This window comes from Drosophila bipectinata, chromosome 3L (assembly GCF_030179905.1).
Source record: "Drosophila bipectinata strain 14024-0381.07 chromosome 3L, DbipHiC1v2, whole genome shotgun sequence".
In the NCBI taxonomy this organism is placed as follows: Eukaryota; Metazoa; Arthropoda; class Insecta; order Diptera; family Drosophilidae; genus Drosophila; species Drosophila bipectinata.
Window position 1 is genome coordinate 20,098,489 of NC_091738.1, and position 24,579 is coordinate 20,123,067.

General features: G+C 41.7%; 1 long non-coding RNA gene across 1 annotated transcript; it reads left to right on the forward strand.

Moving 5' to 3' along the window:
- Positions 1 to 19,297: 19,297 nt before the first annotated feature.
- LOC138926261 (uncharacterized) lies at positions 19,298 to 19,840 on the forward strand. Its single transcript, XR_011442718.1, has 2 exons — positions 19,298 to 19,736; positions 19,810 to 19,840. It is a non-coding gene; the product is annotated as an uncharacterized lncRNA (long non-coding RNA).
- Positions 19,841 to 24,579: the final 4,739 nt, after the last annotated feature.

Sequence of the window (24,579 nt, forward strand, 5' to 3'; positions counted from 1 at the left end):
CCCTTTCCATCTCTCTCGTAAATATTATCCTTTTTTCTCAGTGTATCTGGGTGAGAGACACGCATGGCCGGAAGTAGGAAATGGCAAAAGGAAACAAAACATCGGGCGGACAGTAGCAGAATGCCTTGCCCCCCGGGCTGGATAACCGGTTGTCCGCCTCGAGGGCGAACTTACTTAGCAAATAAACATTGATTAATTTGTTGACAATCCACACTCAGACACACACGTTCCTGCGAGTGTTTGTTGGTGTGTGTTTGCTAAAGAGGATTAGAGGGAGGGGAGGCGGAGAATATGGGATGTCTCCTCGACCATTGACTAATGGGTGTGTGCCGTCCAACGCATACCAAATGAAAACCCAAGGAATTGGATCGGACCTCAATAAACTTCAATAAATGTTAAAAGGTTATGTGCACGCACGGAGATGCCCATTCATGCCCCGACAGCTTGGAGCGAAGGCTTTGACTTAATGGATGCCACATCGAGGCACATAAATCTTGGCCGGACGGAAACTTCCGTTTTCGGTTCTTTTGCTGACAGGTGTCACCCGATGCGGGATTATGCTGATCAACAGTTGCCTCCTTGACAATTATGGCTCGATTGGTCAACTGGTTGCGGCGCAGTCTGATTTGTGGCAAGGATTAATTTAACAAGGACCGCTCGGACATTTATCATTGGCTTTTGGCTTTAGTGAGAGCCTCATTTATTTTGGGAAACACTTGAACAATTTTCACAGCAAATTTATAAACCCTATAGCCGAATAAATCAAATGAATAATACTTTGACTAATGAGTCTATTAGTGAATAAATACATTTTCTTAATATAGAGTACTTCCGGGTAAGCCCGATTAAATTATTCGAATTTAGTTGAGCCGAGGCAAATAAACGGACTTCATTGATGGTTAACTAGTATTGATCTACTGGCTACTTCTTGGGGTGAACGGAGTTAATTTGTTAATGGCATTGCTTGGTGCACTTCATGTTTAAACTGAGCAAACTGAATGGCATTTGCGAGGCCTTTATGGGCAATTGCTGGCACCGCAAACCTCATTCAAAAGCAATTTAAATGCTCATTACGGCTTTAAGCAGCAACGGAAATTAATTGAATTGCCGTTTTTCAACCGCAGTACTCACCCACCCACACCCTTGTGCACTGCATTTCCTTTTGGATCAGAAACACCCACACCCACACCTATTCGGAGGCCTCCAGCCAAGCCACAGCCGCAACCGATACGACACTTGAACAAATGTACATATTATATAGTTTAATATGCTATATTAAAAAGGAAATAGCTTTTTTTTAACTTTATTTCTTTATCGGAATTATCATGAATTAAATAAATTAATTACTCACGACATTTTAAGACATTTTCCAAAGAGAATACAACTTTTGTCTCTGTACATTTAAGCCCAAGGACCATCAAAGGGGTTGTAGAGAAGTGGGGTCTTGGCTTAAGTTACAACAACACCATCGCAGACAAAACAACAATCACATCGATTACTCTGCTTATTTCATTAAGCAAAAGTTTTGTGTTCGGCAAATTAAAGGAAAAGTACAATACAGAACAAAGATAAAGCCGGCGACACAGACAAAGCAAATAGGGGGCAAATAGAGCCCGACAAGGCTAAAAGCGCAGCCATTCGCGACTACAAAAACAACAGCAAATATGGTAAAATAAAACAAAGACCCCCTTAAGCCCAAACTCGAACTATTCGCGAATTGATCCGCTTAGCGTTGATTGCTTGAATTTCATTTAAGCAAAAATATCGCAGGGATTTGCACTCTTGCTCGGCGGGTTTGTTTGATGTGCCCCCGATGGTGTTAACCGATTGAAACCCCGCATCGAATCACTGCGAATCGAATCGAATGGAATCTGTTACCTTCGTTTTATTGAATGCCCATCGAAAGGGAATGTTTGCCGAGCTTGTTGCTGAATGTTAACTACAATTTACAAGGCATTTGCCAACAACCGCATGCTACTCAATTATTGGACTCGAATCTGCCCCGGAGCCCGAAATGGGGCCCAGGCTCTAATTTATGTACACAAGCTGGTGCAAACGTCTAACGACAGCTACGATAAATTTAAATACTCATATCCTGTCAGGACGAGAAACAGTCGATAGGAGCCTGACTCCCCAGGCTTCCCAACTACTTACGCTCACAGTTCGCTACGAGGAGTCCCATCCTTAAATCAGTCGAAGAAAATTTTGTTTTAGAATTTTAATTTAAATTATAATGATTTTTTTCAATAAATTATTGGTTAGATATATTTTTGTTAAAAAGATTTAGTCCTCAAAAAGTTTTTATAAAATTAATTTTAATTTACTATAAAAATGATATGTTTGAGTTCAACTTATTCTATTTAAACTGAAACTAACTGCTTTAAATAATTTTAAAAGTAGCACTCCCCAAAAAAACTCTTAAAAATTTTCACAAATTAAATGGGTTATATATCCTAGACTCTTAAAAATATGCATAACATTTTTTCCAGTGCACTTTCAGCTTTTGACTGACTAAAGATGCAAACGCCTCCATCGCCTGGCTGGCTCCAAAGTGGAAATTACTTTAGGAAAACCACTCGAAACGCTGCGCTGCGTTGCGTTTATTTAATGGCCTTGCATACCCCACCGACACCCCTCTTTTTGTACCACCCACACCGCCCCACCATCCTTCAGCCTCTTCCGTTGACTTTGGCCTGGTCAACTGGCAGCTCTCGTTGCCAAAAATCTTCTGGGCGTTGGGTAAACATTTGAGCGCCCAGGTTTATTTGGCCGCCTTTGATAACCAATTAAAAGCAGCATCACAGTCGACTGCCCCAACACCCTTTGACACTTTCCTCCCTGGCAGAGGGTGTGGGGCGAGGCCTGTGGCATCAAGGGGAGGCTGAGATTTATGATGCAAGCCGTGACACTAAACAGCTTCCGCCATTAAACACGAACACGAGCCGCATATAAGGATATCAGTTCGAATGCACAAATGTGGCTAAAATAGTGGCAATTAAGATAGCTTTTAGTTAAGAGAAATATTATGGCCTTTCCTAATGAAAAGTTTTATATTTATAATAAATTGTTTTTCCTAATTGATATAAATATATACTTTTATTCAAAATATTGCTCTAATTCACAAGTTTTAAAAATTGGAAAATAATTTCGTTTATTCGGCTCTACAATTTTGACCCCAATTGTATGCCTTGTGGCTGTGTATTGCCGGTTCTCCATAAACCATGCCATGTTTTTGCTTTTGTTGGCCTTTTGGCTGCTCACTTTGCGACACACTAAACTCAACTTAAATATAAATTATGAGCATCTTAAAAAGCCACAGCGAAAGGATAATTTTCATAAATATTCCAGCCATGTGGAAGGCTAAGTGTTCGTGTGTGTCTGCCGGGTGTGTTGTGGCAAGAGAAGTAGCATCTGAGCTGGTTTTGGCTCGCAACCAGACTTATTCAGGATGGCTGCCACTTTTAAATGCCCCTCCTTATTCCTTCTCCCCAGCTTTGTGCATAAACACACAATTAAAAATAATATTTTCAACGCGGTGGCAATTAATTAGGCGCCTAGACACTCACACACACCAACAATCTCGCTCCCACCAATACACCACAGAGGCAGATGCAAATGGAAACTTGTGGCACATGTGGCAGGAAGCTAAAAACGGCAGGGTGGCAAGTGGCCTGCCTCCGCGATTATCGCAGCCACTTTTTTACTCAAACTTGGTCTGCAATGGAAGGCGCACAGAATAAATGGATACTATTAGAGGCGCTTAGCAAGCTAGTTGATAATCAATGGTTTTTCTAGTTTTTTAATTTAACCAGGTTTTAAATGTAAACATATTCCAATCTAGCAAAAGAATCCAATCAATCCAAAATTGATAAAAAAGAAACCTTAACCCTCTGGTAAAAAATGGAAACCACAGACAGAGCTGGTAAGTCGTGTCTGTAAGATGCTTTTCAGTTGTTTTCTGGATTTAGTGTTTTTGTTATTTATTTCGCCATGGACAGAATAGAACTAGCCAAAAGTCCTCACCTTATGTATTTTCCAGTTATTTGTGGGAAACACTAAGAAAAATAAGGCTTTGAATCAAAAATAGTAACATTAAAGTACCATTTATAAAACTTTAAAAAATATATAAGAACTTTCAGAACTCTTTGAAAAAAATATTTAAAAATTGAATGTCCTATAGACCCCTTCTATTTTTTTTAGTGCCTCCCACAATATGTGGCAAGCGCAAAATTCGGGCCACCAGCACCGAAAGTTGCAAGTCGCTCGCCTTTCGGTATCCTCCCGTTCGTGTGGGCGTAACTTGGCTTCGCCGGAGTGCTTAGTCCTGATATATCACTTACGGCTGGTCCTGCTCCATCTTCCGCCGCCTTGTTGCTTTCGGCAATGCTCACATTAAAAGTTCATTGCTTGCGCATAAAGTACATCAAAAGCTTTGCGTACTAAATAACCGCAGTTTGAGTTTTGTCGCTTGTCGTTGCAGCCATTAAGTTCACACACACAGGCACAGGCACAGAGCCACACCGAAGGACACCATTTCGGATGGCGGTTGGTACATAGCTGTGTTGCTGGAGCTATATTTGTATATTATGCAAATCCAAGTTTTGTTTTGGTTGAGCGCTCGTAAAAACTTTTTGGTGTCCGCACGTTTGTCCGCTCGGTTTGATAGTGATTCCCGTATTTTTGTCCTGTATTAGTATTTGTTGTCCTGTTTTTGTTTGTCCTGGCGGCGGGTCAAATCGAATTTAGCATTTGCTGGGCGAAAACATTAGCGTATAAATAATGACATCTACAGGCATTTAAACTGTCAGTCATTGTCGTTAAAATAGACAAAAGATGGCTTGATTTCGGCCTTGTTGTCTCAACACTGTAGATACACATAGTTCAAAACAGCACTAAGTATTATTATTATATAATAAGCTTAAAGTTAAAATGAATTTTTATAAATATTTTTCACTAATATTTTCCTTTCTACACCATAACTAAATGCTCATATATTGTAAATAACCGCTTTTAAGGAAGCTTTTTGTTAATTGCTTTATGGGTAACTGGTTTAGGGCCAGTGGCTTATATTGGTGCCTAGGCTAGTACAATTAGCCAACTTCATTATTAGCCCACTGCTAATTGCAACAAAGTCTACGCAAATGTGTAAGCCATAAATGATAACCGACAGCCACAACAGCAGTAACAACAACAATGAAGGCGGGCGTTACCGACGACAACCGACCGAAAATTGCCGCCAAAAAGGTTGGCTAACGACGCCAGGAGGGCGGGAGTGGAACCCCAAAAACCTCGTACCCCAACAAATTGGCCAAAGCCGCTTATAAAGGTAAACGCAGGGCAACACACTTTCTGGGCCAAAAGTAGCACACAAAGTGGCGTAAAATAAAAATGAAAAACCAAAACCTCTAGCCAGAAAAAAAAAAACAAAATCACGCAGCACCCAACAAGTTGTGAAAAAGTGGCGCACAAAATGAATAAACGAGAAACCGAAAAGAGTTGGGTCACGCCCTAGAAGATGGTGGGTTGAGGGGGAGGAGTGCGTTGGGGCTCATGCCTAGAGGAGCTGTGTTGCTTTATTTCAATTATTATGATGATGACAATATTAAAATGCCCCAAAACTTTACACACAGTCGGAGGGCTGCTAATTAAAAGACCTAAAAAGCAGGCTAACTGGCAGCTCCTTCTCTAGGAGCGTATAAGCCAAAAGTCCAAAGTCACGGACCAGGCCAGAACAGACTTTCCGGCGCCATGAGGCGGGGCAGGGCGCAGAGCCTGCCGTGTTGTTGATAACCCAAACAGGTCCTTGAGCACACAAATCACATAAATTCCAATTGAGTGCATATTCAACGAGTAAGTGTGGAAAATACAAAATTTACTGTGCAGTCGACTGGGGTCTGAACCTCTCTGCCCATCTCATCCGCCCCTCAGTCTTCTTCTCTCCTCCTCTCTTTTCAGGCTCCAGCCCACAGTGCGTATGATTAATTTGCTTAATTTTGTGTGTGTGCGCCTACTTCAGAATGAGCATAACGGCGATGATTCTTCACTCACACATGCATGCGAAAAAGAAGTGAAAAAGGACGAGAACAAGGAGCCCGGGAAGGATAAAATCAGGGAACAAGTTTCAGCAAATTCATTAATTAAACAAATTAAGCTAATGGCTGCGGCTTGACTGCTGCCAGCAAAAAGTGTTGCCTTGTTGCCACGCAAAGGCTCTTCAAGCAGCATCTTCGACGAAAAAACAAGAAAATCCCTTCTCCAAACTGCAAAATTTAAGAAAATTACATGAAAAAAGCGACAAACGGGCGAAAAGAAATATGTTTTCTCTTCACTGCAAGCCAAGCTTGGAAGATCCATTAAAAATATGAATAAATTGGTAGCAAAATATAAAATTGAACCTGGCTTTTTATTGACAGAAACACTAAGACTAATTACAGTTTGATAATAAAATAAAAACCACAAAATATGGCAAGACCAAATGAAAACACTGTGTATAAAATATGAGGTTTGGGAAAACAATTTTTGAAATATATATCATAGAGTAGAAGATATGTCCATGAGGAATTGAAATGGATAAAGGTTGACTAATCCTTAGATTAACAGTAAATTAAACTCAGAATATGCACTTCGATAAAAGTTACCGCCAGCCCAAAGTACCCAATTTAAACAAAATAACCATTGAGAAAGTTTTGGGCGTCGATGGCAACACCAGGAAATCACCCCATATTAAATGTCGACTATTGAGCCTTCTACTGCGAAGCCTGCCGCGAGTTTACCGCCTGCCGAGAGTTCCTCTCAAGTATATCCTTTTGTCTTTAAACGGCGTTTAACTTGAAGTGCCTGGTGCCGGCTCAAACTTTTGCCAGTCAAATTTGTGAAATTAATGCGATTTGCCCTGCCTGGCTCCGCTTTCGAACACTTTTTGAATTTGGAACATTGTCCCACTGGCAGCGGCAGTGGCAGTGGCAACGGGAGCGGCAGTTGTCGTCTATTGAGTGCGGTGTTGCGGTTGCCCCAAAGTTGCTTAAAGTTTTGCAGCAGCTTTGCAGCTAGCGAGGATTTGTATGGGCGCAGCCAGAACCGAGAACAGGGAACAGGGAGCACCAAAGGCAGTTATAGGAACAGACGGAGCTCATCCACTCCGGACAAACTTATGTCATGCATGCATAAATATATTTATAGTTACAAGCAGAAAAATGTGTGCCAAGGCTGGGATGTGGGGGGAAATGGTGTTCTTGCCGTTCGCCCGCAAAACGTTTCCAACTGCGTGCCAAAGATTTATTATGGTGATTTATTTTCTGGCCTCACAGCTTCATCCTCCGTGTGTGTGTGGGCCAGGCTCGAAGCTTATTTATTTATTCATTTTCTAATTTATTGATGTTTGTCTGACCCAAAACGGTTCGACCCGACCCAGTCTCCCCGTCAGCTGCTCCACTGATTAGCCGAGTACCTCATTGAAAATTGGGCAACAAAGGGCACTTGAGCATGGAATATGTCTAGGAATTTAATTACTAAATAGTTTCAAACTAATTTTGTCTAAAATTTGTGCGTTTTTGTTGACCTCTTTCCCTAACTCCTACGCCAAAGGAGAAAGATTATAATTAAATACACAATATTGTCGCTCTGAGGCAATCTGTAATCTTAAGTCACAAGAAAATAATAATTAAGCCTTGAGTCCATAATTAACAAGGATAAACTATTTTAGGATAAGACCTCAACATACAACCGTCTTAAATATAAATAATAAAATCTTTAAACAAAATATTACCTACTTGAATTAGGATCAAGACTGAAACAAATTAAAGACTCTTCAGACATAAACTAGATTCAAATTTTTTCTCTTTTTGTTTTTTATTCAGGCTTTCCCTTTTGCTTTTCCAGTGAAAAAATAACATGGCCAGCAGATCCGGCAATTTCCATTCCAGACAGGACTCAGAAAGAGATAGACGGAAGCAGGGAGCGAGACAGCCTCAAACATGGATTTTTGATATACTCCCGCATTGCTCTATTTGGCTAGGGTTTTGTTCGGCGGTAGCGCCTTGTTTATTTGCCTCCACTTGGTCTGCGTGGTATTTTTTATGCATTTGCATAAAGCGAAATGTATTTCTATGCTATATTCCACGCTTTTCCTGCTGCCACTCGTTATTTGTTGGTCTTGTTGTTCCCGTTGTCTGGTGGTGCTCTTTCTGGGGACTGCTTTTATTGCACGTTTCCCTTTTTGGCCATTACCGCACACAGTTGCATTTTAATGAGCGCCGGCGATGGGCACCTGTGCGCACGTGTGCAGACTTCTTTCAATCACTGTCTGCCCGAGCCGGAGCTGTAGCCCTCAGACCTCAGCCCACAGCACACAGTCCACATCCAGTTTGTTTGTATTTGTTTTGCCAGCGATTTGTTTGTGGACCAAAGCCCCGATGCCCCGAACGCCATGCCCCACTCTATGCACAGGCTCTCCAGGATCATTATAATGCAACTGGAACTTGAGCGGAGCTGACGCCTTGCCCTCGTCCTGTCACTTAATTAAAAGGTTGGAAAATCAACATAAGCAGGACCAAAAAAAAAACACCACCAAGAGGGAGCTTGAAAAGCAGACTCCTTGAAGGGACTGCAAGGTTTGAACAGTGGCGTGCGATAGGGGGCTCCAATTAATATTAAAATTCGTATTATTTTAATAATATTTTCTCACATTTCCAAAGGCTCATTTTGTGTAAAGTTTAGACAGCTTTCAACTCAAAGGATTATTTAGTACAGCCCCCTACCCAATAAGCCTCTGGACTCAAGTAAGCGCCCGGAGGAGACGCGGATTTTATCGCTCTCGCCTTTGGCTGATTGTGCCAATTATGCAGCGAAATGCGCTGCTCCGAATCCGAATCGCCCTCAAGTGGTTTATGCACTTTCAAATCATAATAATAAATCCAAAAAGGCGCTGCCGGGCACCAACAACAACAGCCGGGGCCGGTGCTGGGGCTGGGGCTGGGGCCGAGGCCGGGCAAGTGCCATTTGGGTTTCTGGTTGGATGGGAATCATTTAAATTTATTGTGCTCTGCATTTCACGCCCTGCACTTTTAATCAGCCGGCGCCGTTTTTTGGCATTATCCGTGGCACATTTTCCGCCTCCATTCCAGCCAACTTTCAATCGCGAAAATTCAATTTTATTTTTATGCTTGCCAGGGAAAGCCAACTTTTCCGCTGAGTGCCGCAGTGAATGGAAGGAAAACTAGGGAAAAACTTTGCAAAACCTAAAAGCCAGCTTAAACTCCAATAAAGTAATGGAACCAACAATTCATATTGAGGTCATCGTTCGCCCCGCAATTTTTAATCCTATCATAGTCCGAGGTAATATTCACATTCCCATTTTTCTCCAATCAGACATAATTTTTAATCCATAACTCATATGACCAACAGTCAACAATAATTCATATTGCCCTAATCAGGGGCTCAGCGAAATGTAATTTTAATTTCAATGCAATTTGCATTGCAGATTGGCTTTCACATTTTTTGTTTTCATTGTTAATTTTTGGAGCATGTATACAGGTTTATATTTTCAATCCTCGTATACTGGTATATTGTGCTGGGATGCTGTCATAAGTGACGTGATTGATTGATGATGTCATTTAAAACGGCTCACAAAATACATTTTTCGCCTCAATCGTGCAAACGTGTAAATAAATAAATAAATCAAATAAAAACTTATTGAATCAACAACGTAAAATAATTAAATCAACATGAATGATTTAACGCTCCAAATGTGTTGAAACAAAACTCATCTGACACATTCACTATCTCCTTCCACCTTTTCCGAGGAATCCCCACAAAAGCATCCAATCGCCCCCACAACCAGACACACACCTGTGTGGCTGAGCTGCGCACCTTTTTGCGTTGACAACTGCTGACAGGACACACAACACAAAAAACACTACCACCAGTGACACCAGCAACCAGGTCTATGAAATATCAAATATATAAAAAATTCAGTAGAGCTATGTTATGTATGGTGATGTAAAAACATCAAAACTGTCATAAGAAGAGGGTATTCTGCAGAGTCTAGACATCGAATACTAAACTTTCTTTTTTCCTAATAAAATAAATTCTTATAGATTTAGCATTCTATTACTAATAAAGAAAGTAGGAACTTACCTCAAAGGATAAAATAATTTTCGCTCAATAAGTGGAGCTCCGAAATTTCTCATAAATCACATAAAATATTTAATCCCCTCTATAATATTATTTTTTTCAGGATCCAACAATGGACTTGTTAATTAACCGATTTAAAACCGAGTCAATAATCCTTTTATTGAAAGCAATACTTCAATTCATCTGTGCAAATTCCCTATCGTTGCGACACAAAAGATATTTTACTGCATTTTTTCCATCACTTTCTCCCGCTATTTAATAAATATGCATTTCTCTAACCCACAAAAATCAGCTTTGGGGAAAAAATGCATGCAGCAATTGTTTCAGTTCGCTTTATTTTGCAGCAGAATGCGAAGCTGCGGATATTTGGTAGCTTACAAAAATGCATTTAAACGGCTGGCCCCCCTCATAGGGGTGGTAATAAAATGCTGTGACAAACGTTACGCATACGCCGCATGGTCCGCGCTTCGGAAATGGCCACAAGCTGGTTAAAAAAGGACGAACAAGCAGGAAGAGCGACGCGAAAAGGCAGGGGGTGGAGGGACAGTAGCTTTAATCAATATTGAAGCAGTTTTTGAGGCCAATAAATCATTTCATAATCAATTTTGCCGCTGACATGTTAGTGTGTGTGAGTATCCTGCCTGTGTGTGGGTGCGAGTGTCCTGCCTGTGAGCAAAAATGCAAAAAGAGGAAAGCCCAAAGAACACAAAAGAAGCGAGTGCCACATGGACAAACACAAAAACTTTTAGCCACCTTGTGCCATGTGCGCTGTGGGTATGGTGTGTATGTATGAGTGTGCGATAAACAAGCCACACCTACACCACACACCGACAAGTTGTGCATTGCACGGTGGAAAAAGTTTAATCAACCAGATTATAAATTTTAAAGAAATCTGTAATGTACGATTCGAAAACCAATGGTATCATTTTATTTTATTTTATCATTTACAAAAGTTAAATTAAATATAAGAAACTATATTATTTTTAGGTTCGAGATGTAAAAATAAATTTATTTTTAAATAACATACAATCATAAATCAGTAGAAACTCCTGCTTCCATCGTACATACAAGCTGGAGTGCAAAAAGAAATGCTGGGCCGAAAATAATCAACAGATGTTGCCAGCACCAACAACAAGAAGAAACACAGGTCATGGGTCAAACAGCACTCCCTCTATCCCTCGCACACAGTGCGTGTGTAAATGAAAAGCGGATGTTGAAAGTTCAGCGCAACTGACAGAGCCAAGCACAGGGCTGCATCAACAATGACAGCAGAAACAGCAGCGGCCTGCCCCAAAAAGTATGCTACGACTGGGAAGCGGAAATTAAGTGTGACCTCTTCGCGAAGCTGAAAACAAAAATGGAGTCGGAGAGAGCGCGCCAGAGATGAATGTGAAAAAGGAAAACGAATGGCAAAGTCTACACAGGACTTGAAAATTATGAAACTGGGGCGTAGCTACCATGTAAGTTTTTAGATAAATAAATTTCAAAATTATAGAAATATTAAAGTTATAATCTTATTAAAAAATATTATATCTTTTAACATGCTTTTTCAGATTTTCTTAAATCCAATTATTATCTCTCAAAAATACAATGTACCATTTGATTCTAACAGTGGAATAGGAAAAACCAACGCGCATATCAATGGCGAATACGGACGGACAAGGGCCAAGTGCTGCTCCGACACTCCATTTTCTGTTTCTACTCCACATCCCTGCCCACGAGCATCCTCCGCCCTCGCAGAATTCTTCGCCCATTTGTGATTGTGTTTGCGTGTTGTGATGCGTTCAAAATTGTATTTGCCGAGGAGCAAAAAAGGGCGCGGATGCAGCTCCAATTGGGCTCCGATGTTCCCGGATTTTTTCATTGCATTTGACGAGTGCGCTGCCAGAGTTCATGGCATAGAAATGGTTTTGTTATCAAACGATTTTGTTTGGCAAACAGCCATTGAAATTCCACCATATGTACATGCATCCATACTACATGTCCCTAGGAATAAATTCGGTGCTCCGTGTAATAAAGCCGCTCAACTGAAGCCAATAACCACGCCTTCAAATACAATAAACTAGCCATTGCGTCCAAAATCCGGAGGCAAGACCAATTGAATTCGGAAGCACAATCGAAAAAATATTCCCCCAATTGTTGCTTAACCTGAAGCACTGCCCCTGTCAGTAATAGGGAAATATAAGCTCCGGATAAGCTTTAAACTTGATGAATTGGCGAGCCCGAGCAAGACAGAAAATTATTCTCATACTCCTGGCAGACGCCAACTCGCACACGTGTCCTGACAAAGCAGGCGACGGAGAAATAAAATACGATAAAGTGCTATTACAAAGCGCAAAGTGCAATGATTAATCAGATTTATTTGTCAGTTTTATTTCGTGCTAAAAGTGTCAAAGAGAATATTTATAAAAGTTTATTAACACTAAGTACTTTAGCACAAACACACTCTCCGGCAGGAGGCAGCCCGGCAACACAGCAGCACCCGGCCAAGCACATTAGAACTGACCATAAAACACAAGCAAAACAGTTGCCAAGAACAACAAACAGCGACGACATCCGAGGACTCCAAGACCGGAGCAAGTTGAACGCCCTGGAGCTGGAGCTGATGTTGGATGCTGGATGCTGGACCGATCCCAGAAGCAGACTTCAAGTGCTACCAGAAACAATACCGACAAAAATAAGAACGCCAACAACTATAAGGGGCAGATGCTGCGCGTGGGTGAAGCAGAGTGGAGGTACTTTAATGCACAGTAAGAAACTTTGCCCAAATATCCGATTTAATGTGGGATCCGATATCCCACATTTAAAACCAAAACTTTCCAAGTAACCATAAAATCAAGTAAAATCATTCATTTTGTTAAAATCTCTTAAATTTGATAGGTTTACATAAAGAATATAATTTTATAATTACCTATCATAAATGCAAATAATAATACAAATATTAATGCCCCATATTGAAATTTATCTCGTGAATTAAGAATGAATTTTTTATCACTATATTTTTAATAAGTATGTTAATAATTTAAAACCCTTAAAACCAGTATACTACTCGTAAACGATTAATAAATATTAAAAATAATTCAAAACACCACAAAAATGTTTCCCTGTGCATGAAAGTAAAAGAAACTGGCACAGTGCGAAGTGCACAGAAAGTACTTAGGATGTCTTTAAGTTCAACATAAAAAACATTGGCGCTTACAACTTGGCCCCAAACATAAATCCCGCAAATACACAAACACACAAACATTCAGTCGGAGAACACATCGCACATATTAAGACAGATTTTGGCCTAAGGCGGCCATCTCAGCCGGCCTGACCAGCATATTTAGGCGGATATTTATTGCCCAGAGCGACGCGAGCCAGCTCCCAAGCAGTTAGATATACTCATGGCAACACATGTATATATTATCTGTGGCATGTGTGAGTTTCTCAGTGTGTGTGTGTTTGGGCTTGTGTGTGTAGAAAGCACCCTAGTATCCTAGCAAACATGGCTTGGAAGCTTCAGAAAAAGTTTCAATAGCGAAATGCCTATTGACGGCGAACCAAACGGGAAATGAGATGCTGCTGGCATGGAAAAAATGTCTTCCTGGATGCCGGGCCACTCAGCTGTCAAGTGGCAAATGCTGGGCCCACATAAGTTTACTGTACAGTGGGACTTATGACAATTACATTCAGACCCCTAAACAAAAAAAAAGCTTTTTACAAAACTTATTTTTAAATTTTGTTAAATATCATAACAATACAGGATTTTTACACAGGATTTTTAAAATATATGTATTTCATACCAGAAAAAGAGATGGAAAATAATGGATATGTCTACAATATGGTTTATTATTCTTTTAAAGCTTTATTTGAATTTTAAGAAATACTAAAGCTGCGTAAAAATTTTCAAATGAATGTAAAATGAAATATTTTCTCAAGCACCAGAAGTATTTCGAGTTCAATGTTCGCCGCGTAATCTCTTGACAGCCGTAAGGAATTTTTCCGTTTTGCTCCGAACGGAAAACATGGATGTCTGGCCATGGCCTTTGGGAAGCCGATTGGAAGACCCAGAGAGACCAGAGATGCCCCAGCCTTGTACCAATGCGGGAATGGGAACTGGCCGGCTGTCACATGTTGTTGCGGTGGCTGGATGGAGGGAGTTTTCAGCCATCGGACAACAGGGCGTATGAGTAACTTAATAAATTTGACAACAATGCCGCACAAAAGCAAACAAATGCAGCTAACGTCCAACCAGAGCTGTCACCAATTTGTGCAGCTCGGGCCATTGTCGGAGTTGTTATTGTTCGTTGGGGGTCGTGGTGCATTTTCAATTTGTTTTCGTGCTCTGCGGCGCGGCTTGTAAACAAAATCCGGCGGAAAATGCGAACAAGCGCCGCTTACGAGAAGTCAAGCGGCCAAAAAGTCAAAAGGAAATGCTATTTTGTCGCACCCACACACCCCACATCCCCCACCCACACTGACCCCCACATCGAGAGTCACACCGTCCGACAAAATGCCCGGAATAACCATCAGTCCCCTCCCGGCGGGATCGTTTGGTCAAAGTTGACAAGCGTGTGTTAAAGTCAACACTCCTATTCGTATATATCCCAACCAAATATGTATGTACAAATTGTCCAATGTTGTTTGTTCGCCCGGCGGTCGGCAACTGCTACTGATGTTGCCCGAAAACGTTTCTTTCCGCCACTCGAAATGAATTCCATTTGAAATAGCTACAGCTGGGATGTTTTTAATAAATATTCCGTTCCGACCACAAAACGCACTTTGGCTTATTGAAATTGGAATTGCCGTTAACACACTCTCGCCAGCCCAAACTACTCCCATAAATGTTCTGGTAAGCTATCTGGCGAGTCTTTCCAAAAATGAATAGAAAAGCATTGAGTGGACTGGATGATAGGCTAGTGGTCCGAATGCTTTAGCCAGGATGTGCTTCTGCTGAGCCCAATTAGCAGGAAGCAAGCTCTCAGCCATCCTCACCACTACCACAACCATCAGAGTCGTCCTCGGCATCAGCAGAGTCCTCGACAGCGTCGCCTCATTAGGGCAGCTCGTCAAACAATCCGCGAGTGTAGGCCGTTGGCAGTGTCTTCTCTCATTTAATATTTTTCCAGGTGTTTCCACTGGCAAATAGTGCCCATCCGATGGCTTACCAAATGCAGTGAAAAAGTTTTAGTTTAGTTATTTATTAAACTTTCATAAAAGTTAAAAGTGAGCCAAAAATGTGAAATAAAAAAGACTTTATAGCCATTAAAAACCACGAAGGAGAAAAGTCACCACTTCAGCAGTTGTAAGGATATAATTTGTAAAAAAAGAAACCAAATTTTGCTGCCGTTTGCCAGTGGAAAAAATCTTGAAAAAATTTCAAAGCGCACTCGCTGTTTTTTGTGAATTTTTTTAGTATTTGCCCAGTGCCGTCTCACAAAAGCCACCTTACACATGCTATTAATGGCAGAACCACCAAGCCACCACCCAGCCACTCCTGGGCGTGTGTGTCTCTCTGGGTGTGTGTGTGTGTGACTAAACATTTACATTTCATTAAAACTAAAAACAACACACAAAGCAGTAAGCACGACACGAAAACGAATACGTAAACTAAGCAAATACATGCCCAGAAACAGAAACAGTAACAGAACCAGAAGCTGCAGGTGATTCTGAATCTGAATTTGAAACTGAATCTGAAACTGAGACTGAGACCTGTGCCTCGCATAGCCATAGTTTTTGGGCAAGTGGGTGAGGCAAGTGGGGCACGGATGGCTTCCACCTGTCCGCCGCTCACGATGAGTGCCACTCGAGGTGCCGAGGCAACCAGCTCAGGAATGTAGGAGGCACCTCAGATGCATGGGTGTATCTGTGCCGGTGACTGTTGCATCGTATCGTTCTTTTTTCCCCCATTTCTCTCTTTGGTTTTTTTTGTAACGCGCACAACAAACAAATGCAGAGGCAGACAGGGACACATACACATACTTAACTCGACGTTTTTCACTCAACGAGCTTTTTACATAACAGGCAACAAAAGTGCAGAAGTGCAACACCAACAACAATGCAGCTCACCTGCTTCCTCTACGCAAAAGTTGGAATGTGGAATGTGGTTCATTTGGGGCATAGCCGGTCGCCGTTCTCAGAGCGAGAGTAGCGAAATAAATAGTATATTTTACCCGAGTGCCACTCATGAAAATTGCAAAAAAACAACAAGTGCAGTCCAGGTCGAGTCCTGGGTGGGTCCTTCGTCTCAGTATGCAGGTGCACTGTGAGAAAGGACTCACAGTCTTTTTAAGTTTTCGGAAAAATAAATAGAGTTCTCATCTTCAGCTTAGAGCCCGACTACTTCTCGTCCTTTATTCGCCAACAATCACATTAAACATCCTGCCAGTTTTGGCCTACATTTTTTTTCAAGTGCTTGTCCTGCGCCTATTGCGGCGGAGTGCCAGTCAAATATGAATTGGTAGTTGCCTGGTCTGGCTTGCCCTGCTCTGACTCTTGCAGCATAATAACAAGAAGTTATTGTGCCTCTGTCTACATGCAATGCAACTGCTGCAACACAAAGCCGTCCATTCCCATTCGGCCCCGTCCGGCCTTCTAGCCCATTGTTTTTGGCAGAGCAGCTACCGCAATTTCAGGGAATTCAGGTGGCCCCCTGGAGAGCGGGAAGCGGAGAAAAATGAAGCCTAATTACGGCTCATGTTTAGCCGTTGCTCCATTCAATTAAATGGAATGCACGTGCCCCAAACCACAGCCCAAGCCAAACTAGAATCCAGCAAAAAATGCAATAATCATGGCGCACAATGTATGTAAGCTTGGGGAGCATTTCATAAATTGCCCGGACTGTAGCTCCATACGGGTGTGTGCTAGTCTGATGCATTGGGGAGCTAAGGGAGCCGCAGATTCGCTCACAAATGTTTAATTAAAAATTAAAACAGCCAGCTTGTGTTTGCTTGGTGCTGTTTGTCTTTGGACGGGAAATGCAAGACCTTTCTTAGCTGCAGTGGCACATAATAGAATTCTTTTACAATTTCAAAGCCAGCTAGGCACTTCTTACATTCCATACATTTAAGCCAAATATTTCCCCACTTATTGGGCCGTAAATTAAGCCTGAAAATGGAACATGCCATCGCGAGGTGAGGGTATAATGAAAAGTGTCAAGGCTCTCACTGGCAGCCACTTAGCAGCCAATAAATTGTAATTCGACACGAGCTAGTTGCCGACACATGCAGCATGCGGCAGGCGGAAGGCGGATGGAGGCGAGTGGCAGGCGACACTCTGGCCCGTTCACTCCTTTTCCTTGTGAAATGGAAAATTAATTTTCAAACGATTTCGTTTGTCGACGGCTTCGACTTTCCCGTCGCATTTCTTGAAGCAGCGACCCCGAAGCTGTCGCCGTGGCTGCTTTTCCGCTGCTCTTTTTATATTACTTTCATTTATTTTGCTTTATTCGATGAACGGAGCAGAGCAGCTCAGATTGCAGGCCACGCCCACGCTGCCAGCATACAAGTGGCAAATAAATTCATTAGTGGCACAAATTAGTTGCATGCAACTGAACGCCAGAGCTGATTTCAGAACCATGGCCGAGAGTCAAGGCTGGTCCGGAGTACGTAGTCCGTAGACCGCCCTCCGTACTCCCCAGCAGCAGCGTGTGGGCCAAAGGACACAGAAGTGCTTTCAATTTCAATTAAATTTGCCACTTCCATGGCTCCTTGGTCCTGCAACAGCGGCAACTGCAGCGTGCAACTTGCAGCCTGTGTGGGTGCCATTGTGATTGTGATTGTGTTGGTGGGACTGTGCGATTGTGTGAGTGCCTGCTGACTCAGGGGCACATTTAAAGCCCGGTTAAGCGCTCGTTTCGTTTCATCTGCCCTGATCCTGGTAGCCTGATTAAGTAATCAAAGCATTTGTCAGCTACTTAATCTATCGCCAACCACTTGGACAACGCTGCGTATACGTAACCAGTTGGAAGGGCTTTAAGAAGACATCGACGTGGACTTGGACTTGAAAGAGAAGATGGAGGCCAAAAAATAGAATTTAAAATAAAATGAAGATATTAAATAGTACAAAGTAATCCTAAAAACCATAATATACATTTTTCATTGAATTATTTATTGTTTTCAAACAACTGCACGTGTATTTAAACCTCTAAATTTCTTTTGTAAAAGTATATGTAGTTCTTATTATTTACCTCAGATTTATGAACCAACCTATCTATCTATCAAAATTGCTTTAACGCTTTCCCTAATTTTTAAAGTAATATACCGAACTGGCTAAAAATGGGGAATAAATAGTCCCACATTTGTTGGACAACTTGAGCCCCCAAAACAGTTTTGTTCGCAATCTGTGGCACCTAGCACCCAAAAACAAGCGACAGCCAACAATCAACAAGGATATTACAAACATGTGTACGCAGCCACCAGGACCACCACCTCTACCGACTACCCATCACCCAATACCCCGCACCTCATTTGTCAATACCAACAAGCCCACCCACATACGCACACACATGTTTGCCTTGGTTGCCACACCACTCTCTGTGTTTATGTGACCTCCCCAAAAGCTCCAAGCAAAACAAGCGAAAAACACCAAAAATGTTTTATATTTCTGCGAAAATTTTGAAATATGTTGCAAATACATGTTGTATGTGTAGATGCGTAGGGTTCGCGATGTGCGATTCGCGATTGTGCGTAGCTGTGGGCGTGGCAGTCACGTGCCCGCTCCTGTTAAATGTACTTTAAAAATCACTTAACACATTTAGCATTGATTTTCTAGCAGCCCCGCATCGTTTTATCTCCTTACGCCATATTTATTTTGCATATTTTCATCGGGGATTATGGCTGCCATCCCGATACCAATTTCCTCGGCTTTTCTCCTTTTTTTCCACATACGACAAAACGGAATCCTTGAGCAGGCAACGCACAGAAAGAGCCATTAGAAAACTGATATTAAATTCAATTCAATTTCGGTGAATTTTCGCTTTTCGCTGCTTATTTCGGCTTTTTGTTTTTTTTTGTTTCTTATTTTATGTATAGCAAAATGAAATTTCAAATTTTAATGAGCAATCAACGGAAAAGAAAAACCGGAAAATAATAAACGTAAATGGAGCCCACGCAGGATACGCTGGATACGAGATGCGATGGCAATGGTGGGCACTGGTGGCACTGAAAAACAAAGCAAACAAAGCCCCAAATGCTTAAAGTAAATTCAAATTTAATTAGGATTTTTTTCGTATCGTTTTGGGACTTAAAAGTCGCTCGGTCTAAGGGTCTCAGGGAGGCGGAACCACGCCCCAGTGGACTAAATGTAAATGAAAATTGACGCAACGCAAGTTTATTAAAATGCGATTTGCATAAGCATGTGGTGGGAGTGGGGGCATGGTGGAGGGACTGGCGACGAGTGGCAGAGACCAAGTGGCACGGAGGCCAGGTGAGGTGGCCAGGCCAGCGAGGACAATGAATTTTAAGGACACTCCGGATGAAAAGTGGCAGATGTGGCAATGAAAATGTCACAAAAGTCAACTGGCCGCATTAATTTTCTCCCATTTCGGTGACCATTTTTCAGTTCGCTTCGCCCCACGCACATTGAAAACTCAATTAAAAGTGCCCCACAGACCTTTTCAACAGGTATAGTAGCCATTTTTAGATGGTTAATCACGTTTGTTAAAAAGTTATCAATTTACTTGGTTTTGTTTTTAAGGCTTTAAATAAAAGGACTTTTTTCTTCAGGATATCTGATAAATAATAAATATTTTCAGTAAGAATTTAAAGATCTGTTATGTTTCAAAGCTGATTTTTTTAAGCAAGACCCGCTTTAAGCACTCAACGATAACAGACAATGAAAAATTATTACTTCAGAAGCTCTGGCAGCATTTCTAGAAATCATGCTCGCCGCGCTGCTTGCCACAAAGCGAATCAACTCAATTCATGTCAATTTTCCTTTTTACCACTGACAGCCAGGTATTATTCCCTTTGTATTGGCTTGTGCAGAGGGCAGAGTGCAGAGGCCAAAGGGCAGAGCGCGCAAAGTGGGAAAATGGCAAATAAAAGGTCGATGGAGAGAATAGCGAACCACACGTGCGGCAAGTATGCGATAAATGCGATGATGGCATGCGGTCGGTGGCGCCTGCAATCAATGCAGCTTTCCCAGCTGCAGCTTTTTTTAATTGCTTAGCGTGGAGAGCGAGTGTCTTCCGCTATCGGCTCCATGCCAATTGAAAAGCGGAAAAAGGAACGCTCCAAAAACCCAGCCATTGTTGACGTTGATCCACCTAACAAAGAGCCACTCGCTCGCTGGCGGGCAGAATGCATTTGGGCAGCGGCTTAAATTGAAATTTGTTGTCATCGTAAATTGAGAATAATTATATTTAATTGTATGCGTGCATGTGAAAGAGCTCACGGATGCAGACCCCGCTTTCTCCGCCTCACTGCTTCGGGTCTGAACATGAAGTATACGCCGAGTTGGCACATAAAAAATGCATTAAGCAAACAACATTAAAATTAACTTAAATGCTAAATGCATTTGACACATTTACTTAATCGCATTTTACCAAAGCTGAGCCGGCGCATGAAAAATTGCCAACAAACTTGGTCTGCAACTCCGGTAATCCAATAAAGGAAATCCATATACGAGGATGTGCGGACATTTGTGTGTTTGAAGTTCGCATTACAAATTAATTACATTCACCAGAGATGGTCATGCAATTTTAATTAATATTTGTCATGCCATTTTTACGGGGAATGCCAAATGCATTTTTGCCAAAGCCATATCTGACTAAATGCCCTCCGATACACTATACATACGTATTACGTACATACGGGCCGTACTTGGATTGAAATGTATTTGCTTAGATAAATATTTGTTTACAAATAAGCAGAATTAATTGGAATTGTTTCTAGTTACATGGGATTTTGGGATATTTGATAGGCCAGAACAAACAAAGCCATATACCCATTTGCAGCCACCATCCCAGCCAGCCGCTCTGCCGCAATCATCAAACGAAATTAATTTTCGAGAGCAAAAAAATAATGATTCGAATCGTTTCTCAGTCCTCTGCCCCATAATTACTATTCTATTTGAAGGGAATCAAATTTAAATTTAAATTAATGTTTCGAAACAAATGCATCTGCAAAATGGCCTGATTTGCATACAACAAAGAAGTATGTTCGTGAAATCGACATGTGGCTGGAAACTAGTGTTTTCGATTAATAATTCAAGTGGCATCGGACTTCCGAGCCGAGAAACTTCTGATTGGCCTGTCACTACACATTAACGATAAGTCGAACGTCGAGTCTAATCCCAAGTCGAACTTCGCCCCATATCGTTCGACAAAATATGAAACAAAAATGTGCTGTGGCTGCAGGACATTTGTTTGCAGAGTTTCAGTTTGAAATTTCGCAAATATTTGACAATGCCATGTGTGTAACCAGCAACATAAAACCAAATATATAACCGAATGTGTAATGGACGGAAAGGAATTTATAATGGATGGTTTTTTTATAATAAAAACTAGTACAAATGGGAAATTCAATAGATATCTGTGTAGTTATAATATTTGTAATGGTGACACAGATTCAGAAACTCTTAAAAAAAAATAGTACCTAACCATGTTCAGATCTTAAACAACTTAAAGCTAATCAGTCACACTTACCTTAAAAATAAACTTTCCCTTCCAAAGTCCAACTAATTTTTTGTGGGTGTCTGTTTTGGACACGTTCTAAACTCGTTGGTGGCTCAATAAATTAACCGGCGAAAATCCTGTGCCAATGGGCTGGGGATGTCCTTTATTCTATCGCACAAATCAGAGACACACACACTTTCACAGGATAACGCTGCTGAGGAAGCGCGGCAGAGTATTAAAAACTCATTAAGCGACCGTCGAGGACTCTGGAGCCTGGCGATGCTGCTCTAAGGTTTTTTAGGTTCTAGTCCTTTTTCTTCTCAGATTTTATGCAAATATCGACCGCAGCCCACAATCACACATATGCAAGCGGAAGTAGAGGCTCGGGTTTGGGTTACGGAGCCTGGACTGCCAAAAAGTCTGCTGTCGGTGTTCCGTTTTTCAATTTTTTGCTTTTTGTGCCCGGCAACTCGGCGAAAGTAAATCGAATGTCAACCGCACACATGCAAGGCGAACACTTAATCAAAAACACACACCCACACTCGTACGGCGTACGGCGATGTCCTTTCTGTCAGGAACACGTGCGATACGTGACCTAGGCCAAGCGTTAAATTCACGCGCCAATGTTCGCTCGCTGGATTTTCTTGGAGCAGAACTTTAGTTCTCCAGTTTCCGTATCTCAATCTGTATCTGTATCTGTGGCTTTATCTGAAGCTGAAGTCAAGTCTCAAGCCCAAACTGAAGATGTATCTGAATCTGAAGCTGAATCTGGATCGCAATCGGAATCTGAAGATGAACACACCCTCACACACATACACACTTGTCGACCAAATCCGCTTAGGACACACTGACGACTGATTCTGCAACTTGGCCAAAAACTTCGCATTGGCGGCTATGCTCGGCACATCCCATCCTCATCATCCGTCGGCCGACATCGGCTCCCATATATATCCCAATATACATATATAACTCTGGGTTTCCAGTGTTCCGCCGTCCACGACCTGCGACACTGCTGCCTAAGAGAGCATTCCGAGGAATCAGAAGAGAGAAGCCTAAGAGCGGCAGGTCCGATTCCAATCATTCCTCCTCGAAAGCGCAACTAGTATCGCCTGCCTGGAAGCGAAAATGAAAATGTGTGGCATTGGAAGCTTTTCAAGCGCCTCAATTTTCCCCAACCCCACCCACTCCGCCCCCCGGCCAAGTAAATACCGGCCGCCCGTTTTGTTTGCCCAATTAAATGCCACATATGTCATAAGCATAAGTTCAAATCCCCCTCCCAGCCGCCTCTTCCCCCTTTCACCAGCAGAAAGCAGTTTTTTTAATTAATCATTAATAAGAGCCACGCTTGGCTGGCAGCTAAAGCAGATAAAAGGTGCCCCTGCCTCGCTCCTGCCGCCTTGCAGAATCCGAAATTGCAGCTGCACCCGGGACCCGGGCCTTTGAATCGTCCGACGTACCCAGAGCCGGCTCCGTCCGCAATTAGCAAGTGGCCCCAGTGACGCCCCCATTCAAGTCCCAGTTGCCACACAGATAAAAATAGTCAGTTTATAAAAAATGTTTATAAATCTTACAATTTAAGGATGTATTTGGATATTCTACTTATATAAAATTTGCTTTTGTTTTCTCTTGGTTCAAAGTTTTTCCTGGAGCCATTTTCAATAATTACACTTTGGGAAACTACATAAGAATTGCATTTAAAGATTTTTAGGAAAGTATAATTGATGAATATGAATTGATGAATAAATTTATTTGACTTAGACAAGGTTATTTGTTTTAAATAATGTTTATTTCAGTACATTTCGCGGTTCTACTATCAGCTACAAAACAGAACCAGATCACGTACCCTTCTCCCAAGGGTCACGGGAAAGACTCCAACTTTACAAGGAAATCTAAAAATAAAATAGCGAAAAAATATACAAGATGACTGTGAAATGCCCTTAGTTTTAATATTTCAAATAATTTTATTTTAAAGCTTAAAAATTATATAAACTATACGGAAGATGTTTCGATTTATTTGCTAACAAAAAATAATAGATAGGAGATAGATATTTTTTGAATAAAAATATATAACAAAATTTAAAATTCTTACCAGATAATAAAAATCCAATGTGTAATTGTATTCACTTGAAATACGATGATATATCTTCTCAAAGAGCATATTGGAACATTGAATAACATCCGTTGCACAAACAACCGCAACATTCGGCCACTTGGATGACGCCTCGCTGTGGAGTCGATGGCAGGCTGGAGTTCCCCTGAGCTCCTACAGTGGCTCCTCTGCTACCCGGATCTGGCAATTGACCCGGGGCGTTTTGTCTCCACCGCGGCGGCTCAACTGCTTCCATATGCTCTCCGGGTGATGTGCGGTAGTAAATACAATTTACTCCACTCGGTCGCACACATTCCGATGGCGCATAATTTTATTGGCTTGCATGCGATGCCCTCTGTTGGGATGCGTTGCGTTCTGTTGACTTCGATGACAGCAAACAGAATCAACAGTCCCTAGGTGGCACTGTGGCACTGTAGCACTGGCACCCTCCATGCCACCGCCACCACCGCATTCTAATGAGATATGGCCCTGGAGTCATGCTGCATTTTTCTAGGCCCAACATTGGCAAACAGCAAACGGATGGGTTACCATCTGCCAACGGCTATTACACTGAGAAAATCAAAGTTCTGGACCATGTGCCGATAATTCTGAGATCCCATAATATATTTAGATTAAATGGGATTTAATAATTTTTATTTAAAATCACATTTCCATAACAAAGAGGGTCAACGGAGCCTGTTACATATTTACTTTCTTAACTTATTTTCAATATAAAGTTATTTATAACTGTATTAAATAA